This window comes from Ixodes scapularis, unplaced genomic scaffold (genome assembly GCF_016920785.2).
Source record: "Ixodes scapularis isolate PalLabHiFi unplaced genomic scaffold, ASM1692078v2 PGA_scaffold6__148_contigs__length_123643588, whole genome shotgun sequence".
In the NCBI taxonomy this organism is placed as follows: domain Eukaryota; kingdom Metazoa; phylum Arthropoda; class Arachnida; order Ixodida; family Ixodidae; genus Ixodes; species Ixodes scapularis.
In genome coordinates, this window is record NW_024609881.1 from 81,826,965 (window position 1) to 81,850,428 (window position 23,464).

At 45.5% G+C, this 23,464-nt stretch overlaps 1 protein-coding gene across 1 annotated transcript in view; it reads right to left on the reverse strand.

Moving 5' to 3' along the window:
- Positions 1–23,464, reverse strand: part of LOC8029114 (caskin-1) — a 164,868-nt gene that overhangs the window by 19,987 nt on the left and 121,417 nt on the right. The window lies entirely within an intron of this gene.

Here is a 23,464-nt window from a genome sequence, read left to right on the forward strand (position 1 = left end):
CACTGAATTTTTCAGAAAATCACCTATAACTTTATAATGAGATATCGGTTCGTGCTGAAACTTTGGCATCTCGGTTGGACCTCTAGCGCTACCTTTGGGTAACGGATGAGCGTTCGGCAGTGCATGGTTTATTTTTGCGGTGAAAGAAACCCTGTAAATTTCTTGGAGGGTGCAACCTGTATGAACGCTAGTCCCCTTATAACACACTCCTGCCAAAACACAATTTTCAAAACTTTGGAGTTTGGCATTTATAGGTAGGTTGCACTATAGCACTTCAGTAGGAAGTGATGACAAACAGCATGAGTGGATAACATCCTGAATAGTTCATCTGTGCTTTCCTAAAGCTGCTTGTAAACATTGTGTTAGGAGACAATCAAATTTTTACAATATAGCTGCTGCTAGGGACACTTGGGGTTTAGAGTGAGGGAATCACAGCCTTGGGTCAAGGGGATGACCACGTTAGTCAGATTTGCTCCTATCCCTTCAATTACTGAGATGGTTCAAGGTGATTTCAGACTGAAAGTTTGGCAACTGACCAAGGAAGTCTGATAAATAACTTGTGCATGTCTAGATATTTATGGTAATAGGGCACCCAAAGACTCAGCAATCAAGAAAAAAAACATCTGTGACTTAAAATTAAGCTGTTGTTCTCTTTCCATGAGAAAATTGCAGGCCACAAAAAGCTTACCTCTCACTCTTTCTCAGCCAAAGTGTGATGACAACACAACACTACAATATTTGCTAGCAAAAATAACCAGTGCAAGGTGAAAATTTACTAAAAAAAATGTTGCTTTTTGTCTATGGAAATTTGAGAACACATGGATTTCAAGCAACTTTTCAAACACATGTTGTAGGGACTTCCAGAGTCACTGACGCACATTGCTTTGTGCTGGTTTCCTGGTTTTGGATTGACTGCATTTTTCTCAAAAATAATGTTTTGCATCGTTTCACAGTTGTTGCTTTCTTCGTTCTTTTACAACCTATTTTACTGTTTTGCAGAAAAAGATATATGTTATCTATCTTTTAGGGGGTAAAGCAATTCTATATTTGCTTTGTCTTTATCTAAAAATGGTGCTTTCTATTTTCTGCAGTGCTCAATATCCCCAATTAACGTTTGCTTGTTTTGTTGCTCTGAAGCAAACATTGTTTTAGAAAATAGAACATGACTAGCGGCCACCCCCCAAAGCTACAACTAGTGCCTAGAACTGCGAGCGCGAGAGGATGTGATGTCACAGAAACCAGAAAGTCATGTAAGCAAACTTCTGTTATTTGCTGCTACGCGCACGTGGTGCCACCGAACGATTGGTTTTTCTTCCGTTGCAAAGCAGAACCCCCATCAATTTTGATTTTGATTTAAAATTTTGCACACCGATTTGACATTCCTTTATAAATTTCCAACAAAAATATTACGCCACTCTCTTCACCACCAGCTTTCAAAATACACCCATGGTAACCAGGGTAAGTCACTACACCGTAGGATGTTCCAAGAAATAATCCATTCCAATTCATAACCTGCTCGGTGCCGTCTGCTCGACTATGTGTCGAAAACTATGAAACTGAATATCCGAGATTGCTTCCCAGCAATTTTATTTTGAAGACCAGGACCAGCGCCTTTTCCCTCCCAAACGTCATCACTAATGGATCCACGCAGTGCCGCCTAGCTTCTTTCAGCGTTGAAAAAAAAAAAAAGGATGATGATGATGATGATGATGATGTGTCTTTCGTCGAGCTTCGGCCTGCCTGCCGCTTGGGGCGGGTCGGGCATCCACTGATGATGACGTCACGCGCGCGGGCCTTGTCTCGTAGGTGGTACTGTTCAGAGTCCCCGTTACTACAACACTAAAATAACAACGAACAAAACAAAAGTCGGAAAAACGAGAGAGCGCGCCCTCGCGTTCGCCTTTCCCACTACACGCCAGAGCAGTGCGCAGAAAACGGCCCTCCAGAACTCAGTCAAGCGACACCGGTGACAGCTCGGAAAAGTTGTGCCATCGAACTACCGCGCCTGACAACGTTCTTTTTTTTTTTCTTTTTTTTTTTTTTTATTGGTTTTGCCCGTTTGCTACCGTGTAATTGAAGGGATCTCCCATCCATTTATCACTCGTTTCCGCGCTGTTTTAAATCTGATTTAAAGGGATCATGAACCCTCCCGACAAAGAGACCCGAGCAGATTAGAGACGTCGAGACATAGACGCTAACGTAATTGAGCAAACCCCAGCATAGCTCTGCCCTCTTTACAAACTTGCAGTCACTTCTTTCTTTTTTTTTTTTCTTTTTGTACGAGCTAACTTTTGAAAAGGCAACTGAAGAAAGAGCGAGAGAGAGAGAGAGAGAAACTACACTCCTTTCTTTATAATGAACAAGAATTGTTTAAACAGTTCGCGGAACAAACAACTCCCGCTGACTAGCGCACAAAACGTGACTGCTGCTGCCGCGCTTAAACAGAACCGAAACAGTCAAAAGAAGACAAACCAAGTATTAAAAAAACAAAACAAAACAAAAACAAAAAAACGAAACCAAGAACAAAATAAACTAAGCCAGCAGGAGAAAAAAGAAAACGGAACCAAAACCAATAGAAGACCACCCAAGCCAGCAGAAGACAAGAAAATGGAACAAAAACCGAAAGACGAGACAAGTTGAGCCAGCAGAAGACCAAAAAAGAAAAAAATCAAGCAGAGAATTTGGAGATGTAAAAGAAGTATGAGGGGTAAAAAATAAGATAAAATAAGAAGAAGAATAAAAAGAGTTCTTCCTTTACCCTGAGATTTCGTGCAATATTGAAGATGGAATTCGATCGCTTTGCGCGCCGCCACGGGGGGCCAAGTCAAAATGACGAAAAGTGAACGACCCCGGAGCACAATAAATACGCGGGTACGAGTCCATAAAAGCCAAAAACCGGGTACAAGCATTCTACAAAGTGCCTTTCTGGCGGAAACGCACGAACCCCGAAACTCATAAACAAAAAAACAAAGCAAAACTACTGAGTCAGCCGACGAGAGGGCACGACCACATAGTTCCCGAAACCACCGCACGATGGCGCAGCGATAGATACAATCCGCGCCGCTACAATATATACTACTACAAACCAACTCCCCGAAGTCACCGAGCAACACAGCTTCTTTCCATGCTTTACGAGAAGAAACGTGCAAAAGCTGTACCTATGTTTCATTTTTTTCCCCTCTCTCTTTTTGCGCACTTGTTTCGCAAACTTTTCTGCAGAGGTCCTCGACGCCGCAAGGAAGGTTCCGGTCATAAATGACGTCGTATATAGGCCACTACGAATCCACAAAAAGTCCCGAAAACGACGACATCGTCAACAAAATGGGAGACTCTGGCGGTAAAGAAGAAAGCGTCTCCCTTATCTCAACGCGTTTTTTTTTTTTTTTTCTTTTTGTTTTTATTTTAACGCTTCTGACGATACGCGCTTATGACCTCTGCGGACGCAAACGAAACATCGATGGGATGTTGGTTACGTCGTTACAGCATTCGTACACGGCGTTTCACCTATCGATGAACCGCAACGGACGCTACGAACTACTCCAACCAATCAATCGCTGCGACCGAATCACGTGACTAAGCCCCTCGCGCGTTGCAGGGCCCTTCCTGAAGGTCCCGGGACGCCCGCGCGGCATTGAATGGGCTTCGATGGCTCGTAGAGTTCTTTGCGCTTCATCGTGTTACGAAACGGGGTCTAACGCGCAGCGTAACACAAACTAAAAATGAAGCGTTCTTCCGAAAGTTAGAAAAGAAGAAAAAACAAAACGAGTGGTATTTGAACAAACGACCGCTTCCCTTTCTGATTCGGCCGCGATTACCTGTAGGAAGTAGGTCTAGCTGAACGGTAATCGATGCGGTAGGGCCCGAATCACATGTAACCGGAACCATAATGGCTTGCCCGGCAAAACCAAGCTCTGCAAGGTTCCCTCGAAAGACGGCACATGCGCGAGCGTAGGATAACCCCCCCCCCCCCCCTCCCCTAAAAGAAAAAATAACGAAAGTTTTAAAAACTAGGTTTAACGTCGAAAAAAGGGAGAGGGCTGGCGATCGCTCTTTCTTCGGCGGTCAAGAGGGGTCGCGCATTTCATGCCTCCTGTGTTCCTATCCCATGGCGTCATCTGTAAGCTGGCAGCAGCGCCACAACGGCAAAGAACAGTTAATTCATTGGAAACTCGGTTCTGAAGTAAATAGAGCGGGCAAGAAAGAAAGAAAAAGGACAAGGAGTCGGGCTCCTCACTTACGACCGAACTATCCACCCTTTCAGAAATTCAGTGCCATCTATAGTGGCTCAAATAGCAATCTAAATGTCTGCATGCTAGTGGCAGTGAGAACCTAGCGTCTACTTGTCGACGGCAGAGGTACGAAAGTGGCGGTGTACTTGGCTGGGCAAAGTCATCTCTCTATTCGTCTGTCTCAGTTTCGATGGTGACATGACAGTGCCGCTTTGTACGTGGCGCTTACTAGGCTGCCTTCACGTGCGCCCGGCTACGCCAGAGCCGTACGTAGAGAGACTTTGGCCATGCATCGGGAAACATGGGAGGCAAATGAGGAGGCGCCATTGGCCGAAAGCGGGGCACGTCTTCAGAAATTCGATTGTGGCCAACCAGAAGCCGGAAATAATACCCTGGTGGTCATCCAAAATCATGGTGGAAGAACGCGACTAGCGGAACGATCGACATAATCCGTACGACAGGCGCCGAGGGCCGGGAATCTGCCGTCCGAGCGGTCACACTCTGTCCAAGCAAAAACAGCAAAAACGGAGTGGGAGCAGCACATTCGTTCCTTACCACATTTTTGCATTATCACAATCGAAACATTACGGGCACCCTATTTTCAACCATGAAGAGTTACTACATTTAGCCCTTAAGCTCGTATTAAAACTGTTTCTCGCCACCACCGCTAGAGGATTCGTTTCGGTTTCCCTCTAGCTGCGTCTGGTGCACGTCCTGGCTCTGCCCGCCCCTCCCATTGACCAAACTCTCTCTATCAACGGCTCTGGGTGACGCATCTGGTTATTTTGTTCCGAACGCTTATCTTTCTCGGCTCCTCAGCGCGTTTCAAGCGAGCTGACGAGCCGAGGAATCCAACACCTGCGCGGTCTGTCCTACCTGCGACGTCACAGACGATGATGATGATAGCTAGAGAAGCGCCCCCTGTAGTTCGCGCACGCCGCCAACAGTCCGGCATGATAAGAATGAGCCATACACAAAACCAAAAACCTTAGAGCAAACACGCCCTAGAAAACTTAGCGTATCAATTCAAGAGCCACTGGCAGATTAAAAAAAAAAAAAAAAGATTATTCGAAACGATTGAAAACGATGCCTGGACATTACCCTCAAAGTTCGAAACTTTAAAACTTAGTATTTGCAACAACAAAAAATTCCCAAAGCCGAGTTTGAAGTCTCCCGCGATCCGCGCCAGTGCGGTGACGTCATAGTCGTCCTGCAACTCGAGTTTCTCTCACGCCTCGCAATGTAGTGTTCGCCCGCGTCCCGCGAACAACCCCTCTCTTCCGTGCGATGCCGCCTATCGCTGCGAGCAGACGATGCTTCACTCTCGAGTTCGAAGTTCTTTTAGGGCCCTATCAGCAATCTCAAGTTGGTGGAGTCACAGTGGGGACCGAGGCACACAGACACCAAAAACCCAGTTGTTTTGACCGTTTCATGATTTCCTTTTCGAAGTCTGAGAGGTCGCCGGGCACCTAAAAAAAGACCACTTCGTCCGATTCCCCGAATCACCGATCATCATCCTCAGCGCTAAATGCGCCGAGCGCTGCCATGTTTTCCGAGGGATGATAAAAAAAAGTCGGGAGGCGACATCACTCCGGACTGATTTTCGGCATTTCGAAAAGAAGGGTCGTAGTGCGTTCGGAATCGCGTTAAAAGACATGTCTTACGAATACCGTTATTAAATATTATAGAAATGTCGCTTAGAACGCTTCTAAATTTCATCATTTTGACGTCACAAATAAAAGGAAGCGAGGAGATGAGAAAAGGCAGAGAAAACCAATAAAGATTAAAAAAACGCGCAAGCGCGTAGGAAAATTCTTTTTCGCGTTGTGGAATATTTTTGCGCGCTTATTTCTACAATTTGCATCGTTAAAAAAAAAAAAAAAAAAAAAAAAGTCTTTAGGCTGTAAGAGCTCTGTTAGCGGGACAGTCAAATGATTTTTCAGCATCTTCCTCCTTAGCTTTTTAACTGAAAAGCGAAATGAAGAATCCTAGTTTCCAGCGTGCTTATATTAAAGCGACACCTTTACGGGCGACACTTTGCAAAGATGTCAACCTCGTCCGTCGTCGTCGCCGCTCCGGAAAGTAGTCTCTTCCGTGTCGTCTGCCTGAAAGACTTGTTTTCAAACTTTACTCGCGTTATGCGAAATCCCACTTTGACAGTACATATCCAGTTGCTACGCGTAATGTTGGACGGTTTTAGAAACTTCCACCGCGCTTTACCCACTTCACCGAGCACCGGTAACGGTCGTCATTGGCACCTCCACGACGCCAACCACGACGCCTATGAGAATTAACCACGTCGCACTTCCGTCCTCAGGTACCGTATGTGACGGCACCATTCCACCCGCACTGCGCGACCGTGCTACAGCCATCGCTTTCGTTTGTTCGTAACATGTGTAAACAGAAAACACTACTTTTTTTTATGTACACCGTGGCATTCGTTATTCGCGAGTGATGACAAGTGCCGTCCCCGGCACTCGTTGGTGCCACGAACGCGAATTCAAATATTCGTCGACGGATTCATTTTTGACGAGCGCGTACGTCCGAGTAACGCGACGCTCGTGTCCAATGCCTAAACTGAGTTACGGCTGACGTGCCTGCAGGCCGCGGATGCATCACGGCGAAAAGGCTTAGAACTTGCGAAGGAAAGAAGTCCGCCATATTTTTCAAATGTCCGCGACGAAAGGCGGGTTTTCGGCCTTCTACCTTCGTGTCCTAATTATATTCCAGCCCCAAATTCATTTCTGTATAGCCCAGCCCCAAATTCACGTCATAGTCCCTTTCGAAGCACCGTCTATCTATGCCCACGCAGTAGCGTGCAGCGAAGAGCACTGTATCATTCGGCAACCAAATGACCGAATGCACACGAGGCGAATCTAATTCTGGTCAGTGTGTTAGTTTAGGCCACTAGGCTTAACACCGTAACGTAAACAACCACGGCGCACTTGCCAAGCTCCACAAATAGTCCACCCCCAACCGTCGACCACTCACAAACGAAGCCAGAAAAAACGAACAAAAAAAAAGGAAGGCAAAAAAAAAAAAAGTACTAAAGAAGAAGAAATACGAAACTAACCGCAAAAATGCGTAGCAGACAAAACGCGGATGAGGCGTAGCCATAGCAACCGCCATCGCAGACGACAGACGACATTTGTAAATTCCCTCTTTCGTTTGTTGTTTTTAGTTCTTTTTCTTAGCAGCTGTCACTATAGTATCCGATGCCATTGGTTCTCACCCGTCCAGGACGTAACCAACTCCAAAAAACAAAGCCAAACCAAATAAATATATAAATAACATGACAAAAACAGCTGTAATTTTTCTTTCTTTTTTTCATTTCGCTGTCACCCATAGCGATTCCGAGGCTGCTCTTTGTCTTTTGTTTGTCGTGCTCGCAACACTGGATTACGTAACGGAGCACGCATCAAACGGGGTTAAAACGAGCGCCAGGATTGGAAGGGATAAAAGACGCAAGGGGGGGGGGGAGCCGCACGCGTGATGACTAGTAGAGAGATAACCTCGTACGCGTAACAGTACCACCATGGCATCGATTTTGCGTGGTCGCAACGCTTGCGCGATACGCTTTCAGACAAAAAGGGGGCCGTAAAAGGCGCGTAAAAAGGCTGTATCGTCAATCGTTACACCCTTCTCTTCGCCGACCTCGTTGAGCTTATTCCCAAGCTTCCATTCGTTCCTACTAAAAGCGATTCCACTTAACAGACCGCGTGCTCGAAAACGGTTCGAGGATCCGACATAGAATTTAAACCTATCATGCCCAGTTTCATCTACTCGAGGTAATTTAGTACTCATCGCGATATATAACCAAGCATCATACAATAAATCTCAAATTTGCAGAAAAAAAAAAAAACACTTCTTCACCAACAGTGCACAGAGCTCTTTAGTATACCGAAATCAATAATATACAAAATACTAGCCTTTTTTTTTTTTTTTAAATGTAATGTAAAGTTGTCACGTTCGCATACACCAAGTTCTTTCGTAATAAATAAGTTTGCACGCATCCGACGGGTGTCATCATCCGCGAGTGTCGCTTCTCCACAACGCAAGGCAGCGCCGGGAGGAGCGCACTCAACGGGGCCAATTGACCTACCCCCATTGGAGGCACCATTGGCCGAAAGCGGGCTGGGCGCGTTCCAGGGCATCTTCCCAAATTCGAATGTGGCCAGCCAGAAGCCAAAAATAATAGCCTGGCAGCGGTCGCGAGAAACGAAATTAGGAAGTGCATCGGAGTAACGCTCGGTGACTGAAAAAAAAAAAAAAGGTGCACGTGATGTTTCGATCACGGTCCTCCAAAATCACGGTGGAAGAGTGCGACCACCGGAAAGATCGACATAATCCGTACGCCAGGCGCCGAGGGCCGGGAATTCACCATTCGAGCGGTCACACCCTGTCCGAGCAAAACAGAGTTCGAGCGGCATATTCGTTTCTTACATCGTTCTGCATGATCATAATCGAAACATCACGTGCACCCTTATTTTCAACCATGAAGGGTTACTACATTTAACTCTTACGCGCTTATTAAAACCTATGATTTCTCGCTACCACCGCTGGGAGATTCTTTTCGGCGGCTTCAGGCTGGCCTAGAGAGCAAGCATGTCAAGCCCTCTTTCTGCGTTTGGTGCACGCCCATGGTTCTGCCCGCACCTCCCACTGACCAGACTCTCTCTACACACGGCTCTGACCTAGGCCACAGTGAACAGACCACGAACAATGGGAAACATTACGGAAATCGAAAGCACTGGCAGAATTCGATACCACGATCAAATCACACAGTATACCTATTCAAAGCGACATTCGAAAGTTTTAAAAATAGTTCGCAAAACACTACCGCAAACGACCGGGCACTCTAAAAAAAAAAGGGCTGTAAAAGAAGTATCGTTACACCCTTTGTCCCATATAATACACCCCAAAACTTCAATTCGACGTACAGCGCCCTACAGTCGAACAGACGGCCACAAATTTTACGAGCGGCACATAAAGAAAAAACCAAGCTTTTACAGTAGGGCCAGGAAAACCCCGATTATTATTTTTTTTTTTTTTTTTTTTTGTAGTTAGTAAAACGTACACTAGCTATTTTCATAAGTTGTACCACACGGCTATCAAGCCCCTCGTAAAATTTCGGACCGTCTGTTCGACTGTAGGGCGTTGTACGTCGAACTGGAGTTTTGGGGTGTATTATATGGGACAAAGGGTGTAAGAATACACCCTTTTTTCTCGAGACTGTGCAGTGTATACCGGGCTCGAGCTATCAGAGTTTTAAAACTGGGAAAGTGAGATTTTAACGTCCGGCGCAACGACCTCCTGCCACTTTCGTGAAACGCAGCACGCCATGGAGCAGCGTAAGCCTTACGGTGCGGCTTGGCGCAAACGAGGCAGCAATCAGATCACCGTAGACATAACATCTTAGGGCACCGAAAAAGCGAAATTTAACTCTTGCCGCAATGTCGGCGCTCTGGTTTCCAACATTCCTAGCAAGTGTAGCAGGATTTAGTCACGAGGTAAACACCGCGGTGCAGTTCTTTGCCAACGGCGCAGCAATCGCATCCCTGTATAATATAATGCGAGCTTGATTCTCGCGCAATATATGTGCGAACGCAATGACAGTATTAGGGGTACAAGTTCCGCGCGAGCCGAGTAGTCGTTGTACGAGGGGAAAATGCACAAAAGAACGTTTAAACAATAGCCATTAACGCGACTATTGCCTCCAGCTCGAACTTGCCCTCTTCGAAAACGTCTTGCGGGCCTGAGGATTCCAAAGAAACGTCCTGTCCGTAGTCTCGTCGCGTCAATCAGTAGTTACATAATAACATGTAATGGGTACATAAGAGGAAGGTGAACAACAAGAGATACGATATGGCGACCACACGGGTACACCATTCTTTATTAAATTGTCGACGACACCCGTGCAGATAATTGAATACCGATCGAAATGTTTATGCACGAGCTGAAAAGCCCGAGACATTTCAAACTAAAAGCTGCGAACTAAGCTGAAAAAAAAAAAAAAAAAAAATGGACGATCGATTGCGTGGAACGCCAGACAACGGCATCGTTGTCAGGTAGCTTATAATCAATAAACGCGCTCGCTAAAGCTGTGTGTAAGCTACGTAAATACATAGAGAAAAAAAAAAAGTCCCGTTTCTAAGCCGGACAAGATAATTACGAAGGACACGAACACACGGAACGGTCGACATTTACCTGGCTGATTTAAGGATTTTTAAACGGGCTTCCTACATCGGTAACATATGGTGCTACATGGCGCCCGAAAGAAGGGCAACCCGGGGATTAATTCCTTAGCTTTCCGTAGTTTGTTCGAATCGTTCTTAACTATATACACACTGATGTTTGTGACATCGCGACGAGAAGGCTGAATGCGACGCCGGCGCAGATGATTGGCTCTTCGAAACGGGGGTTCCTAAGGCCCTCTTCAGACGGAGCAATTTCACCCAGCAACTTGACGTCGCAACACCAGCAACACCAGCAACACCGGCCGCCCGCGTTCACATGCAGCAACCGAATTGCTCCGACTTGCCATCATCATCATTAAATTTGATTCTTTTTTCACTATTTAGAAGCCCAGCTACGCGCTAAAAACGCATTCTTATATCTTTGAACGGCGTTGAGAATACTAACTCATTTTTCTGAAACTGTTTATTTCCAAAAACGATCCATTCCAAACCAGAACTAAGTCTTTAGCTGTAATCATCACCACCACAGGGGTGTCACGTGAAAATATCGCGTCTCTGATTGGCTGCAGCCGCTTCAACCGTCATCCAATTGCTCTGAGTTGCTCGCCTGTTCGAGCCGGACCTGATCTCAGCAATTCGCGTCGATCTAGGGAAAGCTAGGGAACAACCCGCCAGCAACTTTTGCTGGAAAAGTTGCCCCGTCTGAAGCGGGCCTTAGCTCGCGCTATCGTCGCAATCAGACCGCCTTCATAGGCCCGGATCCCTCACGTGACACAGGCCGGAAGTGCCGGAAGTGCCGGAAGTGCCGTAGCAGACGACGACACCGAAGCTACGCTCAAAAACACCCTGATCGAAACGGCAGCAACGACCCAAACATAAAAGGGGAAAAAATTAAAATTAAAACAGCGATCGGTATACAAAATTGAACAGCAACCCCCCACCTCACACGTCTTCATTTCCGACAACATGCGCATTTAAAAGAAAAAGAAAAAAGACATTTGAGGGAAGAAATAAAACGAGAAGGTAACCTCCCAAGACGAAACTGGCAGTTGAGGTCGTTAGAGGCCTCGCGCTATTGATCGCGCCGACAGGTTCATTATAGTGTTCGGAGGAAGAGGAGGAAGCTTGCCGGGACCAGACCGTATTCGTCGAGCGCACGGTTCCGCGCCGAGTCGTACAATATCCTTTTGCACGGCCCGGCGCTCATTTGAAACGAGAGACGGCGTCAAAGGAGGAAGCGCCGGAAAGTTCCCCCCCCCTCCGGACTGCTCCGTTCACTCCTCGAAGCCGCAGCATGTGCGCTGGAAGCTACGGCCTCGTTCCACCAATCATATACGTCGATCTGGCTTGCACGTGATCACGCCTTTGCCCATGTCAACGCAAAGATAGTGGGGTCAGGTATGGAGAGGGAGGTAGTACATTTGTCCGGCGACCGCCCGTAGCGTCCACCATGCTGTTAACGTATAGTGGTGAACGAAGTTCCGGACACGAGCTCAGCAGGGAACAACTTTTAGTTGGACAAACCCCCCTGTTCATTTATTTATTTATTTATTTTGGGGCTTTTTGTTTTGCACACGGCACATATGCGTGTGCATTGGCCGTTTCACTTAGAAGCTACTTTGGCCGCTTCAAAGCCAAAAATCAAGAAACTAAAAGAAAGGAAAAAAGACTTGGAAATTTGCCAGCATTTCCGGATTCGTTATACTGGTTAAAAAGGAGAACTACTTGCAATCCAACTTCGCTTGCTTGAAATCTTTTTTTTTTTCTTTTTTTATTTGAGTGCGAGGAATTGAGCTTTGTCTGCTTGCCATGGAGCTTCAGGCGCATGTCTCGTGAGCGATTTGGACCAATGACGGGGTTCGAATAACGATAACGCACACCCTATCCGTGCCGCAAAGTATTTTCTGTTTTATTCAGGAATTCCAAATGCGAATCTTCGGCAAAAGCAATTAAAAATATACTAATTTCACATTCATATATATTTAAAAAAAAAAGAATATCTATACATCACTAAGTATACTTCAATGTTCACTAGCACTACAATAAAGTATACTTTTGGTGCGCACACTTTGTACTAGCGTCTCACCAACCGTTTGCGACACCAATCACCTCTAGGTGGCGCAAGCTACCGCCCGTCACAAAGAGTACAGCCACTATCATCCATTCTACAGTAGCTTGTTTTCTTACTTTCGTTACTTCCCGGAGCAGCAAGTTTCATTATGTTCCCAGCCTGACGTTACTGGTAACGTACTTCCGGCTTCGTCGATTCCTAATACGCCACACTTCCGGTCAGGATTGCCGAACATGCAGATGACGTAACATAACATAACATCTGCATGCCGAACATGCAGATGTTATGTCAAGTCGGTGTACTTATTTTAATTATGACGTCTCCCGGCTTTTGGAGTATTTTTGGATATTGTCTGATTTAGATCACAGCGAGGGCTTTCTCGACTGCGGATGGGACGTGCTGTCACAACTTTCTGCTAAAAATAAAGTTTTCGTTAGGGTTTTGCAAATTGAGCAAAATCGGAAGGTGCTCTTCGAAGTTTATTTTTTACCTCAAATAATAAGTATTTTTTTAGTTTTTGTTTATTGTCCACAAAAATTGGGAGTTTCTCGCATGTTTAGTGACATTAATCTAGATGATAAAAAAAAAAAACAAAAAAAAAAACAGGTAGCAAATTTATAACCGCAGAATTTCCCTAGAGAAAACAATAAGAGTTGAGCCATATCCAAGAGGAAGCCCCGAAGTTGAACTAGAAAAGCCAGACGCATTTGAATAATGTCGTAGCGCGGCCCGTAAATGTCAAAAATTAACTTATTTGAACCCTCACTACAATTGGGGGTTATTGTAGCGAGGGTTCAAATAAGTTAATTTTTGACATTTACGAAAAAAAAGTAGAAATAAACAATAACAACAAAATCGCAAGAGATTTGCCATAGGATTCCAAAAAAATAATTTTAAAAAATCGATTTTTTTTTTTACAGTTGGCAGTTTTTATGTTTGGAATTGTCGGATAAACCTCTATCCTCACTACTCTTACCGGAGAGTGTTTTTGTTGCTGTTGTTCTTGTTTTCTGACTATCCGATTTCTTTGAAAACGCAAAACCCTAGTTACGGACCATTGAGAAATTTTCCAGGTTCGAGAGCCCATGATTCGGCAGTATTCCGGTGAGAATGCCAATGGCGAAAGACGTCTTTCGGCCTCTGATGTGCTTGCTCCGAGTGCTCCGGTCGATATCAGCTCGTGTACGGCAGCGGACAACTCGAGATTCCCAAAGAAAGCACCGGTCTCCACCAATCGCTTCCAACGTGAAATAGCAGACCATCACGATTCCCGACCTGCGTCCGGTCTCACTTCGCCGCGGCACTCTGTTCGTAGCAGACGATTTTTTTTTTCTTGATTGTTAGTAGACAACGTGCGGTTCGCAGCAGACAATCCACTTTACGGCGTTTCTTTTATTATTATTATTATTTACATAACAGACAAAACCCGTTCTTCGCTCGCATTAGATTTCGCTCTCGCAGTGACCGAAACCTTACCCCGAAATTAGTGGAAAAAGCCGATGGCGACAGCCCTGGAGAGACGAGGAAAAACGGAGTAGCAGACGACACTTGGTGCGTAGCTGAAAGTAATAGTTACTCACTTAGCGAGTAACGAAACCTCAGCTGAGCGAGCAACGGAAAATTACCATAGCAGACGACGTCAGCTCAATATAGCAGACAGTGACTTTTTTGTTTTTCCCCAGCGAGCGAGTAAGAACAAACATTAATAATCGAGAGACGCTGCATATCAGGCGCCCCACTTAGCAAACCACGAAACCTTGACCGACCATGTAACGGACACTTTGCCATTGCAGACGAGGCAAACTACATATATGTGTGTGTGTGTGTGTGTGTGTGTGTGTGTGTGTGTGTGTGTGTGTGTGTGTGTGTGTGTGTGTGTGTGTGCGTGCGCGTGTGTGCGTGTGCGTGTGTGTGTGTGTGTGTGTTACAGACACATCTTGTTAATTATTCTCTTTTGTGTGCGTGTGTGTGTGTGTGTGTTTCGTTGCCTGATTAGCAAACTTCCTACTCTCCAATGACAACATATTTACCAAGAACGGAAACTTTACATAGCAGCAATTGCTCTGCATAGCACACAGTAGCACGTTTCCTGACCAGACAAAAAAAACACAAGCAAGTCATAAACTTAAGACATAAAACAAACTTATTTTATTACTCTCGTTCTTATTTTTTCCCCTCTTTGCCTGTATAAAAACAGTTTTGCTCTCTAGTTAGCCTACAACGAAACCTTTACTGGGACGCCAGTGGAAGATTTGCATAAAGAACAAGCTAAACTATACATAGCAGACACTAACCAGTTTCCCAAGCAGAGAAAGAGAAAAAAAAAAAAAAATAAGCGAGAGATTTACAGTTGCTCTCCTTCGTGATTTTCGTGTTTTTTTGTTGTTGTTTTTTTCTCGTTGTTTGTTTAGGAAACTTTCTGTCTCTACTTAGCAAATGAGGAAACCTGTATTAAGTATCCAACGGAAACCTTGCGTAGCGCAGCAGACGACGAAGGACTTTGCACAGCAGACAAGCAACAACCTTGTCGAGCGCACAACCAAACAACGCAGAAAAATAAAAACAACGTAGGTTACATCGTATAGGTGCGAGCCGACGTCAGCAGCCAACGCAAACATTGCCTTCGCAGACAACGAAAGGCTTTGCATAGCAGACAAGTAACCATTTTCTCGAGCAGACGAACGACAACAAAGAGTAACAGAAATAAAGTTAGGTTACATCGTTGACGCAAGCAAACGAACCAAGTAGCGAACGCAAACATTGCGCAGCAAACGACCTGAGCTTTGACTAGCGGAGACGCGGTAATAATTCTCCTGGCCAAGAAAGCCGAATAATAAGACTGGATATGTTGTGTAACGTTAGAGCAGATGCTCCACTTAGCAAATGACGCAACCTTCCTCCCCAAAAAGAAGCCAACTGAAACGCTACACACTGCTTCAGGTTGGCGAAGCAGGCAGCCAAAAGCAACTATGCCCCGGTTCCATCGTACGATAAAGCGCTGCAGACGCTACGAGACATTCCAGGGGCCACGTAACACTAACACGGCACTATAGGTTGGTGGAATCTGATGGCTCGTAGCATACTCTGCAATCCATGGTATGAGGCGAAACGAAATAGAGAACATTTTCTCCGCAGACACGTTTCATGGACCAACTCATTCCTTCGTCTTTCAAGGATGCCGATTTTTGTATTAAATAAAAAGAAAATCAAAATGGCGTGTCACGCCCCGAGGGGGGCAGAAACGTAATTAAACTTTGTGCACAAGGGCAGAATAATAACACGATCTCCAGGATCGATTTTTACCCTGCATGCCAAGCCACTCTGCGTCCCCAAGAGACCCCTATAGTGGAAGGGGGGAGGACGCCCTTTTCCAAACCTTTAAAACTGATCGAATTCGTTATTATAGCGGGGTTTTGATCGATTAGTTCCGCCCTCGCTGGCATTCAAACGTAAAATAAAAAAAAAAAAAAGTGTAGGCAGGGAGTTAACACGGACGTGCACACACGCCCGATACGGATGCCCTGCGCAAACGGGCAAACATTGGCGCGCGTGCACGCACACGAATGTAGACAGATAAACGAACAAACGCGAAATTCGTTGTCGGGTCCGCGATGAACGTGCCTAAAGGATGCACCGTGTTTGTTGTTGTTTTTTGTTTTTTTTAATTTGTTTACTGTGACACAAAGTTTGATACGTGGTGAATTTGATTTGGATAGATGTTCCGAATGCAGCACGTGCCGCATTTTTTTTTTCTTTTTTTGCTTTAGCAATTTGTAGCAGAAGTTTGGAACAAACACAATCCACAAAACTAAAAGAAAAAAAAAACGCAAGATCAATTTTTAGCAGCGTCTAAGTATTGATATCCATCGAGCATTTATTGGCAGCGCTATCATTGATTTTAAGCGTTTTTATTGTTGTCTTCGTTCATCCCCCTCGGCTTGAATGCTTTTGGGTTGGGGAGGGGAGGGTGATGGTGAGGGGGTGTCAAGTTTTGTACCAGTAATATTAATTTCGAAGGGTTCGACCAATATCGACGTTCTCACTCGTTTTATTAAAATCTCTTCTGCAGCGTGCTACAGCGGGAGAAAGCTAACCGACGCGCGGCTACCTTTCTGAGCTTTAAGAAATACTCAATGAAGCACCAACAACGTTTTTCTTCTTTTTTTTTCCCCCGTAAAGAAGACATCGGTAAATCAACAAGCAAAACTTCATACAGCGACACGCAGGGTTGTTTTGCAAACGAGCTTGTGTTTACCCACACCAGGTGCCACCAGCGGTGCCACCGCAACACCGCGCAGTGGCGTGACTGGATGCTAAGAGATTAGCGCCATTGCCTTCCCTGCCTGCTGTCCGGACACACTAACAGATACAGGCGACACAATCTCGCAATCGCCATTTCGGCCCCTTCAAATCTTCGAAAGGGTCGTTGTGAACAAGTCGCGCCAGTATATCGCCATGGAGTGTCGTCGTAGCGAAAGCGTCCGTCGCCAATACAAGCGTCTAATCGCGCATGGACGCGTTATCGCGCCGGTGGCCTCGTTCTTGCTGCTCCGAGTCTTTGCAAGGTTGACTATAATGTAATGGTTTTTGATGACGCTCAGCAAGCTTCTAATAGAGAACGTTCACTCGCGGCCATGGCTGTGTACGCGACTGCTGAGCGCGTACTGACAGCGAGCTTCCAGGGTTGTTATGCAACGCGCGCATTCTGCACCATCAGGATTGCCGGTCTTAGGAGCCTAGTAATGTAAGCGCGTTCGGAGCATGCACTCTAATCGAGAGAAAAGCGTCATACAGTTAATTTACTTAATCAGTCGACTTATCGGGAAGGTTAGCCTCTCATACTATGCCCCCTCAGGCCATATAACTATCCTTCACGAACCGCATTCATGTAACTTTCACGCTTTTTTTTTTTAAACAAATCTGTAAAACTTTATATACAAAAAAAAATAAATAAATAAATAATTAAATAAACACCCTGTATAATGTGCACTGTGTACTACGTCTTCTGAGTTGCCTATTGACTGGGGACCTAAACCACTTCCTGCGATAGTCTATCGTATGGTCACAACTCAATCTATACGCCTCGCAAGTGGGCTCATTTTCGTCTTCTGCGCATGAGAAAGGAAATAGCGGTGACGTCAGAACGCCGAGTCCTGATTGGCTAATCGCGACCCCCTATTGAGCGTCGTCTGCTCCTTTGCAACGTCGTCTGCTCGCAACATCGTCTGCGTCTGTCTTACCTTTCCTGCGACTTTCGGAGCGAACTCGACTTGGCCTTTAAGGGAGGGCAGACGAAATAACTCGAGCGGTACGTTGTTTTCGTCTAACAACTAGCAGACGCGCATCAAAGAGGGAAGTCAAAGGACTCACTGGCGAGGTGTCCCGGGGCGCCAAGGTTTGTTTGCTTAGTGTCCGCAAGTTCCCTCCCAAATACTTTTTACCTCCATTCGTGTGCGGCGAGACCCCTCACTCTTTAACGGCGCCGGCGGGTTGGCGCAGTTAACGTTGTCTGCTTTACGTCTGCTAGTCAAAGCGATGACTGCTTTACCTTTCCTGCGTCTGTCGGAGATTCGCCGCTTTTTCACCGGCGAGAGTTACCGTTGCCTCGGGAAACAAGGAGATAACAAGAGGAAGAAATTGACCTCTTAATCTAAAATTGAGGTCAGCGATCAAAGTATAACACGGGAAGGGTTCACAAGGGTCGCGCGGGCATATTCCATTCAGCACGTCTGCCGGTCGTGGGCAAACGGTCGCCGAGTCGCGGAGTGCCTGCTAGGCCTAACTGCCCAGCTCGTTTGGTCGCGTTCGGTGGAATCGTCGCCGTTGGAGCTTTTCCCCGGTGTCTGTGGATCCAGCGTTCTTGTTCGTCGTGCTCTGTTTCAAATAATTTTTACTTTTTTTTTGCTGCTTGAAGTCAGGACGCGTGAGAAGCTCACGTAGAAAAATAAACGTCCGTGGGTCGTCGCGACCGCGACGCTGTCGGCCATGCTGACTTGATCGTAAGAAGTGCGTAACAGCTTCGGAGCTGTCCCAGGATTTCGCCGTAACCTGCGCAAAACTTACGAAAATTTCGTTTCGTGAATACGAATTTGTTCTTAAGTTTTGTCTTACGCACATTTTTGGCGTAAGATCGTTTCGTGAATCTGGCCTCTGCACTCTCGAAAGTCGCAGGAAACGTAAGACAGACGCAGACGACGTTGCGAGCAGACGACGTTGTAAAGAAGCAGACGACGCTCAGATAGGGGGGCTCGATCAGCCAATCAGGGCTCGGCGTTCTGACGTCACCGCTACCCCCTGCGCAAGGAGCAGACGAACTTGCCCTCCGCATAGGCTCTAAGCACGCTAAAAAAAAAAGCAAACGTCACATTTAAGAGTGGCCGATTTCTCTATAAAAATCGGTATCAAAGATTGATTACAATAGAGCAATCACTCACGCATAAATGTGACGTTTTTTTGTTTTTGTTTTTCTCGTTCTGTTTTTTTTAATGATGCTTAAAGCTCAGTTATTTTATTCTATACAACACACGAAGAAAATTCAAAATTTAAGCCGAAACGTCCCCTCCTCTTTTTTTCCTAAAAAAAACATGTCGGCAGTGGTAGCGATGATGATGATGATGATGATTATAATGGCGGAAACTTTGCGGCCCCCCAAAAACGAGTTACTAAAAACAGAAAAACGGCAGCACAAATGATAAGAGGTAAGCGCAGAGCAGAACCGAGAGCTCTGAAAAGCCGTCACCGGCAGCGGCGCGATGACTGACGGGAAGGAAGCACACCTTATCAACAAACCATTATCGCCCCTTTCCCCCATCGAGAAACCTAAGAGGGAAATGGGGGAAAGGCGACGACATCAAATCCAGAAGCCGGTCCCTTATTTGCTCAGGGTCCCCCTACGGTAGCGCCAGGCGGAAGACCGCCGAATATTTATGTACCGAATACGAAATTCAAATCCGAAAACGATAGACTGCAACAACGAAAAAAAAAAAAAAAAAATCTTTACAATAATGCACGCGAAACGCATGTCATTATGCTTTTGATTATAAATCACAACAGTCACGGGCTCGGATGAAATCGGTTCGTATTTGGCCGTGTTTTCGCCGCAATTATTCGTTCGGAAAAGGCTCTTTCATTCTTTCTTTTTTCGACAGTGCAGCGTCAATAAACATTATTCTTCGTGAGAGGTATAATACAGCCGTAAACCGCCATGAAGATAAAAGGGACTTTTTACAAAACTGTTACCCGGTTCCACTATATTATTAAAACTTTCGTACCTTATAAAGCAGGTTTCAGGCTTTCTACGCTCGTGCATTCGTTTTTTGTTTTTGTTTTTGATTTCGGCGCACGAAACGATATGCGATTAGCAAAATATCCCAATTTATTCCAGCCGAAAGTTCATTCCATGGCCCCTTTAAAGACCAACGACCAGTTGGCGCTTTCCACTTTTCTCCCGCTTCCTCCTTTCCCCCAGGGTGAGGGGGATCTTCTGCCTCGCAGAAACTCGTGTCTGGTCGTCGGCCTTTCAACGCGCGCCCGGGTGATACCGTGACCGGTACGCGGAACACGGTAACGGTTTGCTAAAAGGCCCAAATGTTGTTGGAAACCAAGAAAAGGAAACGACATATGATGGAAAAAACGCCAGAAAAAAAAAATAATAAAAAAGGAAGGACAGAGAAGAGAGGCACACAGGGCAGTCTTGTCCTGTGTACTCTCGTCGAGTTCGAGCGTACATTTTGCCGCTTAGGGCGGATCGGGGAGTCCACTCACGATGACGTCACGTCGGGGGCCTTTTGTCTTCTCTGTAGGTGGTGTACTGCTCTAGCCCGCTAAATTTAGCTGACGACGCGGTTACACGAATCCCAACTCTGACTCCGTTACGAGGCATTCTGCATTAACGAAAGGCGATACACTCTAATGCATCGCCAGGGCCTTATCGCACGATAGCCAGTTAAGAAACCACGTGGTACGTCGCTGTAACGCGTGTTTCAGTAAAGCGACTGCCTGCTGAATGGTATGTATACCTACAGTTGTAGTTTGTATAACAGGGCGAGACTAAGCGTATCCTGAAAACTGGAGGAAACGCGCGACAGTAAATGCTCTCGTTTGCAAAAACCACCGCTTCCAAATAAAAAAGGGTAGGTGTTCTATATTTTATGAATGGAATAGTCTGTGTTCTAAACACTATAATCAGCCACCAAAAAAAAAAAAAAAGAAATGTTGCATGGTTGAAGAACAGACAGATTGTCTCGGAAGACATACCACATACCCGCACATAAAAATCCACGTAGAAAAAAAAAAAAAAAAAAAAAGACGACAATGCATGTAGTTTTTTACATCATGGAAGACCCATTCGCTATGTTGCGGTTTTAAGCACGCGTTGGCCTAAGTACTCCATTCTTAGAGCGAGAATGGAAGAAAGGTTAATTGATTTCCTTAGCACTAGCACTTTGTGCAAATCGGGAAAAGACAAAGTAGTTATTTTTTAATAAAATAATTTAGATTTATTTTATTCATATCGGATTTATTTTATCTAAATAAAACTTATTTTATTTATATGACTCGAGCTAGAAAACAGGAATTATTTAACACCAGACATATTTTTTAATTTTAAACACGAACGATTGATTAGTCAATTTCTCCGACCACTGAGAATAAAGCGGAAGAAAGAATTACTAAAAATTTAGACTTCTGAAGCACTCTTTAAAGCACCGCCTATTATTAATATATCAACCTCGCCGTACAAAATAAGCTCGATATTTTTAGTTAGGAAAAAGCTTTATTAGCTTTTCTTTTCTCTTCCGACTTGCTCGTAATAAAACACAACGTAACCGACCAACGCGAAGTGAATAAAGCTCGCCCTGATTTCATCAGAAAGAGCGCCGCTTTTTGTTCGAATCTGCCATAAATCTTTCTCGCTTTACGATTTATTTTTATCTCTTTAAATACAAACCCTGCGCACGTAGAGAGCATCAAATGATAGACAAGCGGTAAATAAACATTTTGGAGATTATTGGTTTTGCGGGAAAGGTGCAATTAAAACCACCGCAACAAGAAAAAAAAAAACAAAAAACGGCGCGATTTAAATTATTCTGATTTTTATCCTTGGTTGTTGACGCGGTCAACGCAAATCCTACACGACGTCCTGAAACTGCATCGTCGAATGGGTCTTTCATATTGTTGGAGACTGCACCTCGTTACAGGTAAAAATACGTGTTCTTAGTAACCCGTTCGTGGGCTTGCAACGTAAGGTAGGCATCGAGAAACTCCGCCTCTAGCACGCACTCGCTGCCTTCGGTGGTGCTTCGGCCGTACGTGCGCCGAGGGTAGGTAAGGCTCGCATTGAAGGCGGAGCCTCTATACTGCATATGATGTGATGTCGCAACAGATTCTATATAATCGAGAATGAAAACAAATGGGGATCGTGTGTAACGTGTCGTGAGAAGAACTCGTGAGAAAAACCAACAATTTCCGGATTTCGCGAAACAGCACCGATTCATCCCCGAGCACAAAATTCACTGCTCACACAAACAAGCAGACCAATCAACCGAAGCTGAGCACACCGCGCAGGCGCAGATGAAACCCGTCTTCGAATATCAAGGCGTCTTCAAAAACACTTATAACACACTCCCTGTTTCACTGCCTGTGTAAGTTCAAAAACACTTATAACACACCCCCTGTTCCACTGCCTGTGTAAGGTCAAAATTATGAATCGGTAGCATCACATCATGTATGCTTGTTATAAACGAACACAGTGGCACCCACAGCCCTCCCCCCCCCCCCCCCCCCCCTAAAAAAAAAAAGTAGTTTGGTTTTTAATATAACGCAATTAAATGCAATTGTTTGTTTGTCTGCCACCGTGTAGCACAAATGCACAGATGGAACTTGCTTCTCCAATATCGAAGCATCCGCGCATGCCCAGTTACCACCGCAGTGACGTCATCGATTCTGCGTGACGTCACAGACCAGCGTACCTCCAGTCGTGAAAACAAGACATCATTACCTTGTTGGGATGAAAGGGAGCGAACCAGTCCCTCCGGATCACGTGACGGGCCATGCTCAGACGTCTGGCAACAATGCCATCGCCGACGGAAAGTGACGTCACCGCAACGTCACTCAAGGTTGCTCGACGAGTTTCGTCTCAACGACGCACACACCAACTGCGGATTGTAGCGGTGAAAAAAATCCCGGTTCAGTCACCCCATGGCGTCACCTGATAAACGTTGCACGGAAAACTGATATCCACCTCGGTGACGACAACGACGTGACTTGCGGCGGTGGCGCCGTCTAGCGGCGACGGCAGGTGTACTCGGTGTAGGAGCCAACAAAAGTTTTGGCAGGGTCAAGTGGATGCAAGTCGGCGCTCGCTCTCAAGCCGCTCTTCGGAGCACAGGTGGCGTTTAGCGAAGCAGCAGCAACTTGGTTGAACTGGCCTCTCAACACTGTTTATCGCTTTTGGAATGGACGCGTTGATGGTTCGTTGGCTCAAGACACGGTCAACCATGCAGGCGAAGTGGCACCACTAACTTGTGCGCGACGGACTGACAGGCAGAAGGAGGTCAGTACAACAATGTCCATAGATTGGTCCGAGACGTTTACAAACGACCTCACGGTGGATGCTACAAAGACAATTAACAAACCACATTCCCTAAAGCTACCTGAAATCCCGCAGCTGTTAACCCACTTCTAACATGCGCGCATTTTAGTTTTCATCCTTCATTGAAGTGGAAACATGACGGTGATTGGCTGAGTCAACTTCCAATGAAACAAGCTCTAATAGCTTCGACCACTCACGGAAATCCGGATGCCTGAAAAAGCAGATGGAGACGGCAAGCGAACGAATAGCGATGTCAGGACTATTAGCGTTATCAAATTTAAAGTATGACCAGTAATGCTACTTTGAGGGGTACATTCTCAAAAGGCAGGAATATTTTGTGTTTGAGTTACATCTAAGGAACAGCGAACTTTGAAAC